Source organism: Marmota marmota, unplaced genomic scaffold (assembly GCF_001458135.2).
Source record: "Marmota marmota marmota unplaced genomic scaffold, marMar, whole genome shotgun sequence".
Lineage (NCBI taxonomy): Eukaryota > Metazoa > Chordata > Mammalia > Rodentia > Sciuridae > Marmota > Marmota marmota.
Window position 1 is genome coordinate 36392498 of NW_025999949.1, and position 13634 is coordinate 36406131.

The 13634-nt window shown below is 53.9% G+C and overlaps 1 protein-coding gene across 2 annotated transcripts in view; it reads right to left on the minus strand.

Moving 5' to 3' along the window:
• The window catches only part of Tsnare1 (t-SNARE domain containing 1), a 114440-nt gene extending 100896 nt beyond the window's left edge, over nucleotides 1-13544 (minus strand). Inside the window, exon 1 of one of the 2 annotated variants that reach the window (XM_015486531.2) lies at nucleotides 13482-13544. The gene's annotated coding sequence lies outside the window, so the exon portion shown is untranslated. The remainder of the gene's footprint in view (nucleotides 1-13481) is intronic. The other variant, XM_048802236.1, reaches the window with a different exon arrangement.
• Between the last annotated feature and the right edge of the window lie 90 nt (nucleotides 13545-13634).

Below are 13634 nucleotides of genomic sequence, written 5' to 3' on the forward strand. Positions count from 1 at the left end.
ATCCCAACATGACTTTAAAAGGCAACTGACAAAATTCAACAACTCTTTTTTAAAAAAAGGGCTCTCATAATGAGAAACACCACCTACCTCAATCCAAAGTCACCTTCTGCTTAGGAGGTGACACCAGGGACATCTCCAGTGGAGCAACCTGGGAATCACCACTCCGCTGAAGCCTCAGGTCACAAAATGAGGTAAGAGAAAGAAACTGGGGGTAAAGCTGGGGAGGAGAAGGCTCCCCATCACGGGATGAAGCTGACATGACCAGATGCCTAGAGAACCCCAAATAACCAACCCAGATCAACAGACTTCAGTAGGGTGGCCATAGACAAAGGGACACCCAGAAATTAGAAACACGCAGACACACACACACACACACACGCAATCAAAGGAAACTCCTTGCAATAATAACAAAAGGACAAAATTCCTGAGAATAAATAAAACTTGATTCAAAGCACACAAAAACCACAATAACCAAAACAGCATGGTACCAGCAGAAACACAGAAACCAAAAGAACCCAGGGAGAGCCCAGAAACAGAGCCTCGGGTTACAGACAGGGATGTCAACAGAGTTTCCAAGAACTCCCGGTGGGAGCGCACAGGTCGAAGGTGCCCTTGAAAAGGACGGCAGACCTGAGACCGTCAGACGTGCTGCAAAGCCACCAGAGGAAAACACAGGGGAGCCATGCTTCAGGACGCAGCCTGGGCAGCCGCCTGTGGCTGGGACCTCAGAAGCAGACAAGAAACGAGACAGCAGACAGATGACCACATCCAGCTAAGAAGCTGCACGGGGGGGGGGGGGGGACACGGCAGTGAGAACCCGCGGAGCGGACAAGACGTGCAGAGCGCACCTCTGACAGGAGGGAAAGCCCAAGCTCGTGAGGAACCCCAGCATGAAGGCACGTCAGGTTACTGCGACATGGCAACAAGCTCAACAGACGCCTCTCAAAAGACGACGCACTCTCCATCCGAAAATGCCAGGGAGACCCCCGGAGCTAGGACCCCACCCTGCAGCAAGGACGTGATCAGAGAAAAGAGAGCAAGTGCCGACCAAGGGGCAGGAAAGGGGGCCCGACACCGCCGGGGCCCCGCAGGTGGCAGAGTCGGAGTCAGAATGTGTCATGCAGCCCGGTGCACAGCAGCCAGGAACGGGCAGCCCGAGTGTCCATCGGCTGAGGAGTGGAGCAGGAAAGCCCCCGGGGGGTTTGAGAGAAAGGAAGTCGTGTGGTCTGTGACAGCAGGGAAGACTCAAAGACCCTTCATTCAGGGAAACAAGCAGGACCAGAATAACCAGGACTGCGGGGCTCACCCACTCGGCATCGCAAAGCCACCTCCGAAGCAGGGCCCAGGGCTGTGAGCGTGGGTGACGGCTGGGGAGGAGGGCAACAGGGACAAAGGACTGAGGGACAAGTAGGTTCAAGAGAGCCAGCACGCAGCATGGTGCTGTGCTGCCTGCTCCTGCGGAGGAGAGGAGGGGCGAGGCCTGAATCCCGCCAGTCCCACCACCCCCCAGCAGCGCCACACCCCAGGTAGCACACCACGAACACAGGCCATTTTTTGTCAGTTAAATAAATAATTAGTATTTTTAACAAGAATTTTAAGCACTACTGAAGAACAAATGAGACTATACTGAGAAGACATACAGCATGCTTGAAAAGGGAGACTCCATGGCATGAGGACACCCTCTCCCTGCGCTAGTTTATCAGTTTAACCCAATTCCAAGACAAAACCCACCAGGTTTGGGGTTAGTGCTGTGTGTTGTGTACATGAGTGTCAGCATCTGTGTTTCCAGTGGAAGGCCTGCATGAAGAACAGACAAGCAAATTTAAAGTTCATATGTCAAAATAAATGAACCAGATAGGCTCAAAAAATCTGACAAAAAAGCAGTGAATTCGGGGGCTGGGGCTGGGGCTCAGTGGTAGAACACACGCCTACCGCGGGTGAGGCACTGGGTTCCATCCTCAGCATCACATAAAAATAAATAAGTAAAAATAAAGCATTGTGTCCACTTACAACTAAAAAAAAAATTTAAAAAGCAATGAATTCTTTGATGTATTAAAACAGCACAAAGCTGGGCTGGGGATGTGGCTCAAGTGGTAATGTGCTCGCCTGGCATGCACGGGGCGCTGGGTTCGATCCTCAGCACCACATAAAAATAAAATAAAGATGCTGTGTCCACTGAAAACTGAAAAATATTTTTTAAAAAAACTCACTCACTCTCTCTCTCTCTCTCTCTCTCTCTCTCTTTAAAAAAAAATAGCACAAAGCTTTAATAATCACAATACCAGCTAGGATGCACATCAGCCAACGGAACAGCCTGCAAGAAACCCACCTAAACCGAAATGGAAATTCAGCATGTGACTCTGCCGGAGGAGAGAATCAGCAGGAGATGTGAGTTACCCGTGGTCTGGAGGAGACAACCGGGAAGTCATCCAGAAAGAGTCAAAATCAGAGCTACAGCTCACTCTGCACACCAGGACACAGACAAATCAGTCGACACTGTAAAAGTGGAACAACAGAAACTAGAAGAAAATGCAAGACTCCTTTATAAACTCGAAGCTCCTTCCATAACTATAACTCAAAAGCCAAAGCTTCAGCTTGAAAACCCACAACCTGACTCCTTACAAGCTTGTGCAGTGGCAAAACAACAGGTCAGGAGGTGTCCCAAGGCAGGGAAATCAGCTGAGCTCAGACCTCCCGGGGCCAAGCTGCAGCACAGACCAACCACCAGCATTCACAAACACACCCCGGAGGAAAGGCCACAGGGGAAACATGAATGGTTTCCACTCCTGAAATGATGCCCAACTCACAACAAATGGCAGGTGCACTCCAAGACGCAGAACCCAGCCTGGCAAACCCACTGGCCAGGCTGGGCAGCACAGCATCAACACCTGGAGAGCTACGTGACATGCACCTGTGACCCAGCACCTGCTCCTCCCATGTGTGCTGGGCCAAGACAGGTGCAGCAGAGCAGAGAAGGCTACCGTGTCCTACATGCCCATCATAGAGGGCGAGACGCATAGTATGAGCACATCCACACCATGGACCACAGGAGCCGGCACAAGGAAAGGGAGTTTTGGGTCAGATGCAAAGAACTCTCTCCCCAGCAGGACCGAGTGTGTGGGAGGTGGGGGCAGCAGTCCACAGCAGCGTTTTCCTGACTGCATCGTGAGGCTCTGGAAGGAAGTGTGGGAAAGCCACCACACAGTCACAGTGGAGACCAAGCCTAACCAGTGGGGATGTGGAGACCTGAACTTCCCGCTGCGTGCTTCTTCCCATGTTCTTACTGTTGAATTACCTGAACAATTCAAAACACTAAAATAAGAGGCTGCCACATATTTCAACTGTGGACCACCCACGCTGCAGAACAGGACCCAGCAACATACAAACCACCACGGCCCAGGCAGCAGCTCCAGAAAATGAAGCAGTGAGTTCTGGAGGTGGCTCATTGCTTGGCTCCACCCGGCAACACTCGAAGCGACGCGGCAGACGTGGGGAAAGGACAGTGGCTCCTGGGCACCAAGCAGCAGTGGGTGGAAACAAAACAGGTACGGCTCCAGAGGGCACGCGCCCCAGTGAGGCTTCTGGTGACAGAGCCAGGGACCCCTCCTGGGTACACTGTTGTGCTAGTTCTCCAAGATGCTACTACAGGAGACGCTGGGCAAGGGTGCTCGGGAAGGCAGTGCCTCCATACAACTGGGCATGAAGCGACAACTGCCCACAAAAGGTTTCCTTTCTTTTAAAATGGCCCTGAACGTCAAACTCCCTGCCAGGGTTCCAGCTAACCAAGAGCAGACCCATACTTGCCTGATCTGTCCCCTCCACCACCCTGCATCCTGGTGGTCACAGCAGAAGATCCATGAGCCCTCACATAGTCTAAATGTTCCTGAGGCAGAGGGGGTGCCAGAGGACTCACAGGGGGATTATCCAGGGAGGAGGGTGGCCTGTCCAAACCACAACACCACATGGCCAGATGGCTCACGTGGGCATTGCTTGATTCAGTCACCCACGATTTCCAGTCCTCCTGTCAAGGGAGCATGGTGGCACTGGGCTTCCCATCCTAGTGAGGGTACAGCCGTTTGGCTCCTCTGGCCACAAATTCCAAATTACCAACGGACATGGACCTTTGCCTCCAGGCTACTGAAAGCTGGGCCTATCTGCCAGTGAGCATGACCTGGCCTGTGCCCGTCCACCCACATGTACGCCACCCCTCACAGCAACATCCACCAACTGCCTGGTCTCACCTGCACACTCAGGCCTCTGGCACCAAATAAGACAGCCCCATGGGCTTCAGTGGGACCACACTGCTGGCCCTGACCTTCCCCAGCCTCCACAGCCCACACACACAGGTGAGGTGTCAAGGCAGCAGGCTCAGGTGGGCAGAGACCCAGAAGTCCTGTTGGGATAATGGAAGCAGAACACGGCTGCAGCCCACAGCAGGCCACTGGGACAGACGGCTCTGGCCCCAGCCACTCACTGTCCCCAGCTCTCAGTCCACCCTACCAACAGCACTCAGAAGACACCAGGCCTATTACAAGAGTCTCTGCAGCCCTCCTGGACCATGAATGTGAGCCATCTCCTGACCACACAGACAAGCAGACCAAATCAGAGTTGCTCTGGTAAACAGGAGAGGCTGCTGCTCGAAGAGAAGTGACTAGAGCCCTGACGGTCCTGAGAAGCAGCTAACCCCATGCTCCCATCCAGGACCTGGACCCTTGCAGAGAGCAAAGCAAGGTAGACCAGAAGGCCCAACCGGATTTGACTCCCAGTGCTATCTGCATGTTTTGGGGGGTTTCAGTTCTTTTGCAATACTAGAGATTGAGCCCAGGGACACCCTACGACTGAGCAACAATCCCTAGCCCTTTTTATTTTTGGAGAGGGTCCTGCTAAGTTGCCCAAGCTAACCTCAATTAGTCTCTGGAATTCCAGGCCGACACTACCACACACCTCTGCACCTAACATAAGGTCTTGGGAAATCACATCACCTCTCAGGCCAGAGAGAAAAGGACTCCACTTCCTTCTGAGCAGTGGAAACAGGACCACCAGCCCACTAAGCTCTGAGCCATGAGACATTCCTCAGGGCCACTGCAGCACTGACCGCTTCCTACCCATCAGCATGGCCTGGCCACATCCCCTGCCAGACACCCCTCCATTCACAGCATCTGGGCTGTGTGCACACAGCAAGGTGCACAGAGAAGCCGGGCCTGGAGACAAGTCTCCACAGGGCGAGACCAGGGCAGGATTTGCAAGCCAGGCTCCCTTCTGCAAAAGGGGGTAAGGGTGTGGCCTCGGGGACCGCTCTGCAAGCAGTATTGCCCTCGTCAAGCACCTATTGTTATCAGGTCCCCAACACTCCCTATCATTTTGAGGGGTGAAGAGCCCAGGCACTCAGAGGCTGAGGCCAAAAGCTGAAGCTGAAAAGACAGTGCTCCTCCAGCTGTGTGCCCAGGCCTGAGTGAGTGCTTACCGATGCCTACTACGTGCACTTCCTTATATTGGGGATGCAAAAAAAAACCCTGCCCAGCCCTACAGGCAGCACCCAGCACAGGAACAAACGCCCAGAGTCCACACGGAAGGAGCCAGGCCAGACATTTTATTGATACCTTGAGCCTTCTCTCTGCCTTGCCTTTCCCAGAGGAGACAGATGCCAGTCAAGGTGCCAGGCCCTCAGGCAGGGGCAGGCTTCCTCATGCTTTAACAAGTATGGTGACTTCCTCAGGGAAATCACCAGCCGGGGCCATTCCAGGTAGAGGACAGCCCCACCAGACACCCAAGGACAGGCTGGAGGCAGCTTTGGGAAGTCAGTCCAACAGATTTCTAAGGCTGGAAGGAAAAAGTGCAATGCCAAGTGAGAGTCTGACTTTATGTGGCAAGGACAGGGCACCCTTAAGGACTCTCAGCCAGGAGTAACAGGGCCAGACAACCACCAGGCCAGAGGAGCCAGAACATTAAGAGCGAATTAAAGAGCTCAGGCTGGAGGCTGAGGACCAGCTGGGAGCCCCTGCCACCGAGACTCACTGGATCCTGTACCAGGAAGAAACAGAACCAGCATCCTCCCAGCCTTGCCCCCGTGCCACGCTCATTAGCACCCTCACTGGGGGTGACATGCAGGGGAAGGAGGCCAGACTCCAAGAAATGAATCCAGCGGCTCATTAGCACTGCCACTGAGAGCCTTTGCCGAAAGGGCAGCCAGGCCCAGGAAGGGGCCGTTGTGTTGTGTGCTTTTTAATGTTGGGAGAAGTGGTTCTGGGATTCAGCTTTAAAATTATGTTCCTTTCCAAAGACATGGACTAAAAGGATTGTGGATCTGGGCGGAGGGCAGTCAAAGATGGTCAGGTGGAACAGGGTGGGAGCTGCACCCCTTTTCCTCCTCACCAGCTCTGCCCAGGGCAAGTTCCTTGTGCTCCCTGTGGCCATGATTCCCTGACTAGAACTCGATGCCTGGGGACCCCCAGGGACGCCTGGCCCTCATGTTCCCCAGACCACATCCCACTCTAAGAGCCCAGCATTTCTTGGGTACAGGCCTATCTGCACTCCTCAGACCACACCCAGGGTCAGGCTCAGGCAATGAAAGGCCAGGCAACAGACATGAACAGACAGATTCCCTGAGTATGGCACCTGCCCCACAGCCCTGGAGCTGGAGCTTCCCAACTCAATGACTTATCACCTCCACCGCCAGGGGCCAGCCACAGCCACCATGAGTTTCTTCTACCTACCTCACAGCAAGATCTCCTGGGAAAAGGAATCCCGAGTTCTGCCCCATTCTCTCCATCAAGAATGCCAACCTGCACACCAGGACGCCCCAAGCCCTCAAACCTGTACCACATTCTCAAGAACATCACCTGGACAGGGAAGGCAGGCCAGTACAAAGGCCTCAACAACACAATAGCCACCATGGCCAACAACGTCTCCAGCTCCCAGCACACCTGCCAGTTTGAAAAGCTTCTCCCAACCTAGCCATCCCAGAAGCAGAGGAACAGGAATACAAGGCAGGCAGGTGGCACAGCAGTCGGTACACGCAAGGACTCCCACCATGAGTGACAGGGCCAGAGGAGCTAGACCATCAAGAGCAGGTTAACGTGCCCAAGACGTAGGCTGAGGCTTCAAGTGATGACCTGGCCCTACCTGGGATAAGCTACTCAACCCCAGGAGTCCGCCGACCTGGTTGTAGAAAGCAGCAGCAGGTGCCAGCAGATACCCGATGGTAAACAGTAGTACCAACTACTGACAGTCCAACGATGGTCAGTTCTACCCCAATCCATGAAAAGCAGACCGCGCTCTGGAGGACTGTGCAGAGTGACTTGCACCCCTGGGGGGTGAAGAAAGGCAGACCCTCTGGGCCTAGGGCTGCACTCCCTAAACTCCCCCAGTCCCTTTTTGCCTTGGGAGTTCTTCCCAAATCAGACAGGCCTGTTACAGTAAGGACTCCTGCTTCCCCAAAGGCTGAAATACAACACCAGAGAAGCACGCGAGGCAGGGTAGAGTGGAAAGTAAGGCTTTATTAAAGGACAGCAGAAAGGCCCCCAGCTCCCAGGGAGAAGGGGATCCAGGGAAGGAAAGGTCTTCCTTTTGTATCTAAGGTCTTCTTTTGTCTTCCTGCATTCCTGATTTTATTTTGCCTGTCTCCCTCTATCTGGCAGGTGATGGGGGATGCAGGTGGGAAGGACAGAAGGTAGAAAACAATGGGGGGGGGAGTGAGCTGGGGGAGTGATTTGATTAGCGGCTCCCCATTTTGCTGGGAGCTACTTCACTAACAGTTCTTTGGGATGGACCTGGGCCTTGGGAACATTAACATTCCAATCTCCCAGGTGTTGTTCTGGCTTCCCAGGCTCAGACTGGACTCCATTTTCTTTATTAAACTCAATATTAGACCTAATTTACCTAGCTACACTATCTATCTATCTTTAAATCCGGCTTCAAATCCCTCAAATGATATCTCAAAAGGCCCTGAGCATCCATGACTCTGAGATGGCCATGCTGCCACCCACCCCATGGAAGCTACTGGGAGCAAGAGCAGGGCTCAGGAAGGACTGTGGATCAGCAAGCTTTTCTTTATTCAGGATTCAGCAGAGGACGGGTCAAACACCTGGCCTACTGGGCAGAAAATGGCAGAGGGCTGAAACAAGGGTCTGGGTTTCAGGCTTTGTTCAGGGTGAGACAGGAGGGTACTTTAGGGGGTCCAATGTATTGGGGTTGGCTGGTTAATTAGGATAGGACAGCAGTGTGAATAGGGAATTTCCTGGGGCTTATGGTATGGGGTCAGCTGACCCATTTGGGTGGGGGTCAGGTGCCAGTGAGTTCCTTTTGGGTTATTCACTCTGGCCAAGGCCTGGGTTTTAAAATGACAAAAGCTTAGGGAAATGTCCTTGAACTTATTCTCCATATCCTTCAATACACTGATCCTTCACCAATTTTTCCCAGTGACAAGACAGGCCTCAGGAAGAGATATCCCTAAACTTTCCCAGATATTGACCACTGACCCCACACCCTCCATCTGGCCCAAACTGACAAGCCCATTAACTGAGTCACCTCTCAGTATAACCTATATAAGCCTAAATTCCCTCTTTGGCCAGTGGTTCATTTTCCACCAAGAAAGTGGGTCCATCAGAGGCATCACTCCGCCCTGAACAAAGCTGTGCTCATCCATGAAGTCTGTCTGGCCCAGTCCTTCTGTGCTAACAAAATCAGAGGCAGAAAACAAGACAATCTTCTATCAATCCAGCAGAAAAAAATAATAAAGGTTTATTGGGCCAGAACACCTGGCCAGGGTCTCACAGGGCCCGCAGAACCACCTACCCCTGCTCACTCATTTCCAGTCAGGGAAGGCCACTCTCCCATAGCCCAGGACCCAGGGACCCAGTGAAGGACATGGAGACTAGTCCAAGGACATTTCCCCTCTGGCCAGTTCCCCCACCAGTCTTATCTGGGGTAAAATCGATGCTTTTGTCATTTAAAAGCCCAGGCCTCAGCCAGAGTAAAGGAACAAAAAGGAACTTGAACCTGAAATTCCCCATTCACACTACTATCCCACCCATACCCAGGAGCTACCTTGCAGTCCCACCCTAAATGAAGCCTATACAACCCAGACTCTTGCTTCAGCCTGCTGCCATTTTCTGCCCCATTTTCTGCTGCCACATCCCTGATTGACTGCAGCAGGGCCTCCTGCCTTGTCATTGGTGCTTACAACCAGGATAACCAGCAGCCCAGGCTGCCAGCCCAAGAAGGACTCAACTGCCCCCAGCTAGTCCATCGATCCACCAAAGTGGGTATGGTGCTGCTACCACGACAACCCTGCCATACAATGCCAAGCCCTGGGCCCAGACAGGCCTGGACACTGTTAGCGATAGCCACAGGCCCTGGGTGGAGTCTGACCCAGAGCCCTCCCCCGCTTCTTCCCACAGCTCCACACACGGGGTGGGTGCCCTCTCTGTGCCCCCTCACTGACAACTCTCTATGTCCTTACTCTGTCAGGTGAGCAGCAGTGTCCCCAGTGAGAGCAGGAGAGACTACAAGGCAGCCCCTTCCTGCTGGCCACTGACCCCATGCAAGATAATGATCTGAGACTATCCTCACACAAAACTCTCATCTTTTCAGATAGAGGTCCTGACCACAAGGGCTGTGGCTGGGGCCCTGCCAATGACCCTGTCCAGGTAGGGAGACCACCCTAGCAGACCATCCTTGCTTGCCTGTGGTGACCACAAAACAGGTTCAAGTCCTAATAGAGCCCACCCATGCCAGGAAGGAGTCTACCCAATGCAATCTGGTAAGACAAGCAGAGTCATCCTCACCCCACCCTGCATTCGGAGAATCCTATAGTAGGGATAAGGCCTAAGAAACAGCTGCAACAGGCTCTGAGGACAGCCCTGGATGGCAGACCCAGCAGCCTGAGTCAAGGCCTCCCCAGAAGCCCCAGCCCAAGTCAGCTCCTCCAGCAAGGGCACCACCTCAACCATCTTCAGGGAACTCTTACAGAACTTTGGACTTATTGGTAAGTCACACCTTCTATACCAAAGGACTCAGGCCAAGACAGCTCTTCCTATAGAAGGTTCTCAATGGCTCCTGAGCAGAATTCACAAAGCATATTGGAGTAAGAATGGTGTAAGTTCAGGGTCAACTGTGCCATGACACCCCCCCACCCAGCCACACACATTTCAAATATCCACCAGGGCCAGGTCTCACAGGTCCTGAGCCACAGTGACAGATAGGGAGTCAGAGAATAACTGCAGTCCAACTTCTCACCAAAAATCTGGGGATAATAAACCTTCCCTGCTGGCCTCAGTATACCCCAGTAGGACAGGATACAGATGCTGCAAACCCAAACATCAGAATTAATAGGCAACAACTGAAAATAACCCCTGAAGAAGAGTCTGGCCTTGCACCCTTCCAATCTGTCCACTCTTTCTCCCCTTTAGTCTTTTGGTCACTTGGTACCCCATCCACACATCGATCAAATACTCAGGAGCCAGGCGGCATCGGGCATGATGGCCAACAGAGTAGTCAGAAAGTTGGTCACTCTCGGCTGTTAACCAGCCCATTGTTACAGATGTTGCACTAAAGTCAGAGTCTGAGGAACATAATGCATTACAGCTGGACTGAGCCACACAGGCCGAATTCCATTCATACAACCAAAACAAATCCCACAACCACAGGAACACCTTGTTCATTTAAAAAAAAAAAAAAATTGGAATGATAAAATGCCCAACAACCTCAGAAGCAGTACATAACATCCAGGTCTAGTGGACGGTGTCTTAGAACTTCAGTTAAGGGATTCAGCCAGTTCATCTTCCCATGGCCCAGACTCTTCATCAATACAATGGGGATAGCAGCAGGCCCTCCCCCAGGGGGACTGCTAAGTGGGTATGAATAGTATAATCAATGTTAACGCCTGCAAAATGACCCTCCTGTCTGCCAACCAGACCTCGGCCACACAGCCTGATTTAAACTCCACAACCTGGGAAGACCCTCTCCAGGGCCACCACCACATACTGAAGTCTTGCTGTGAATGGCTAGGTTCACCTGTGGTCACGGTCTGTGCACCTTTTCTCCCCTTGGGAACTCCTGCTTGGAGGTTCCCAAATCTTGAACTTCCATACCTGCACTTCTCCTCCTACCTTCTCCTCTCACAGCTCACTCATTCATCAAAACCTGCCCAGTGCCCACCCTGCTCTGGATGTTAGGCTGGGTGCTCAGGGCACAAAGGCAACCAGGGTGGAAGTGCTTGAGACAAACATGCAAGGACAAGGGCATTCCAAGTGGCAGCTCAGCACACACGCCCACACGCATAAGAAAAACCATGCAGTATGCAGAAAACAAGGACCTCTACAGTTGCTGTGACACATGAAGCAAGAACTGAATGATGTGGCTGGAATCCTAGGCAGAAGCCACATCCTGACCTACCCTACCAGCAGCGGGAAGCTTTGGAAGGGACTTGAGGAAGCCTGCCTGCCTGCCCATGAGCCCCACACCTAGATGCCTGCCCAGGTCTAAGTTGTCTGTTGAGAGCCACAGCCAAAGGGGCCCCAGCAAACTTCCAGCTGCTGGCTGATGATTGGCTCACAGCGGCCCCAGCAACATCTTGCTGATTGGCTCCTCTGCGGTGATGCTCATTGGGCTGTTTCCCTGCCCTTTCAGACCACGGAGCTGCTCATTGGGGGACTTTTTTGGCTCCGCCCACGTGACCCAGCCAATCGGCCTCAAGAGCAGGAGGATTGTGGGAGGCAGCGAGAAGCTTGTGTGGGAGAGAGAGGCTTGTGGAAAGCCGGTGGTGGCAGTTGAGGCTCTGAGGGTTTTTCCTGAGAGGCTGTTTTGTTTGGCGTGTGTGGTTCTAAAAATAAAGTTAGTTTCTTTTGACAAGTGGCTCCTGATTGTGCCCAGCCAGACTGCGGCAGTTGTCACTCCAGTGCCTGCAGAGGACCAGGCCTGAGGTGTGCCCAGAAAAGACAGGCTGGGCAGTCAGGGCAGCCAAGGGTGCTGGATGTGCACAGACCATGTCAGCTGAGGTGAGGGATGGAGGAGACCCAGCCAGCAGAAAGCCTTCTAGGTTCCACCAGCCTCCCACAGCCATCTGTAATCACAACCTGGCTCCTGACCCTACACTGCCCTGTGTGTGCCGCCATGCGCTGCCCAGGATCTCTACCAAGGACCTACAGTGTACCAGGCTGAACCACATCACAGTGTGGTTTAACCACCTGAGGCTATTAACAAACTTCATTTGTATCTTTCCACCTACTACTGTGCCCACATTGAGGTATGGTAAGGAACAATCCCAATCTCTGCCTCACAGACACTAAAGACAGAAAACAACCAGAAAGGTAGCAATGGTCAAATAAGAAGGGCTGGGAAAGATGCAACAAGATGGGAAATACCAGGAGACAGGGCAGGAAGTTAAGCCAGTGACCAGGAGCCCATACCTGCAGAGGATAGGATCTGTCTGCAGGCTGGGACCTAAGGGAAGGACAGTAAGGGGTTCAATCAAGGAAAAGGTACCATGTATGGCTGGAATGGAGCCTGACAGGGTGAGGAGCAGCACCCTAACCTACAGAACTTTCCACGGTGTCCCTATCAGCACTCTGCAATCCAGCAGCCACCAGTCAATGTGGCTTCACTTTAAGGTCAATTTTAAAAGCTTTATGTGGCTACTGGCTGCCATCCTGAACAAAATGGTACGAGTTCCCAGGGCCAAGGGAGAAGGAGATGCCAATCTGAGAATAACAGGTGGCCCCTGGGGTAAATCCCCAAAGACGGCACAGATCAGAGCCCCCTGGAACTCCCTGGGATGTACCTAGCCCCCAGTACCCACAAGGCACTTTGCACAAGTTCCAGAAAAGGCAGAGGATATGCACAGGCGCTTAAAGTCTCCAGCAGCGGCTGGAAGGCAGGGTCCACCGTGGAGCCACAGGAACCACACCTGACAGCAGCCAACAAGTGAACAAGGGGACGCCCCTGGCCCAGAGCGGTCCACAAGGGTACCAGCAAGACGCACAGGTCAGGACCCACCCGAAGCCGCTCTGGAACCGCCCACAAGCCCCGTATGCTGCACTGGAGACCCTGGCCACTGTCCCCGGCGTCCCCATTCCCCTCCCCGAACTCCCTCCCCAGACTCCGCAGACCCCCGGACCCCCTCCCCTGAGTTTTTCCCTGACCCTCAGACTCCCTCCCCGGCCTCCCTGCCAGGCTCTCTCCCAAGACCCTCGACTCTGTCCCCAGACTCCCTCCCAGGACTCCCGGACCTCCTCCCCTTCGACCACGATCCGCCTCCCCGATTCTCCCCAGATCCTCGGACCCCGGGACCGCCTCTCCGGCGGCCCCGGTCCCCCTCGCAGGACTCCGTCCGCGGACTCTCTCCCCAGACCCCCAGATACCCTCCCCGGACCCTCTCCCGGACCCTCTCCCGGAACCCCGAACTCCCTCCCGGGCGACCCCGGACCCTCGCCCCAGCCCGCTCCCACCGGGCCCGCTGGAGCCACCTCCCCGTGCCGCCTCACCTGCCCGGGCACAGGGCGCTGGGCGGCTCAAGGCAGGAGGGCGGCTCAGGGCAGGAGGGCGGCTCAGGGCAGGAGGGCGGCTCAGGGCAGGAGGGCGGCTCAGGGCAGGAGGGCGGCTGGGCGGGCCGTGCACCCAAACATCACGTGAAGGCT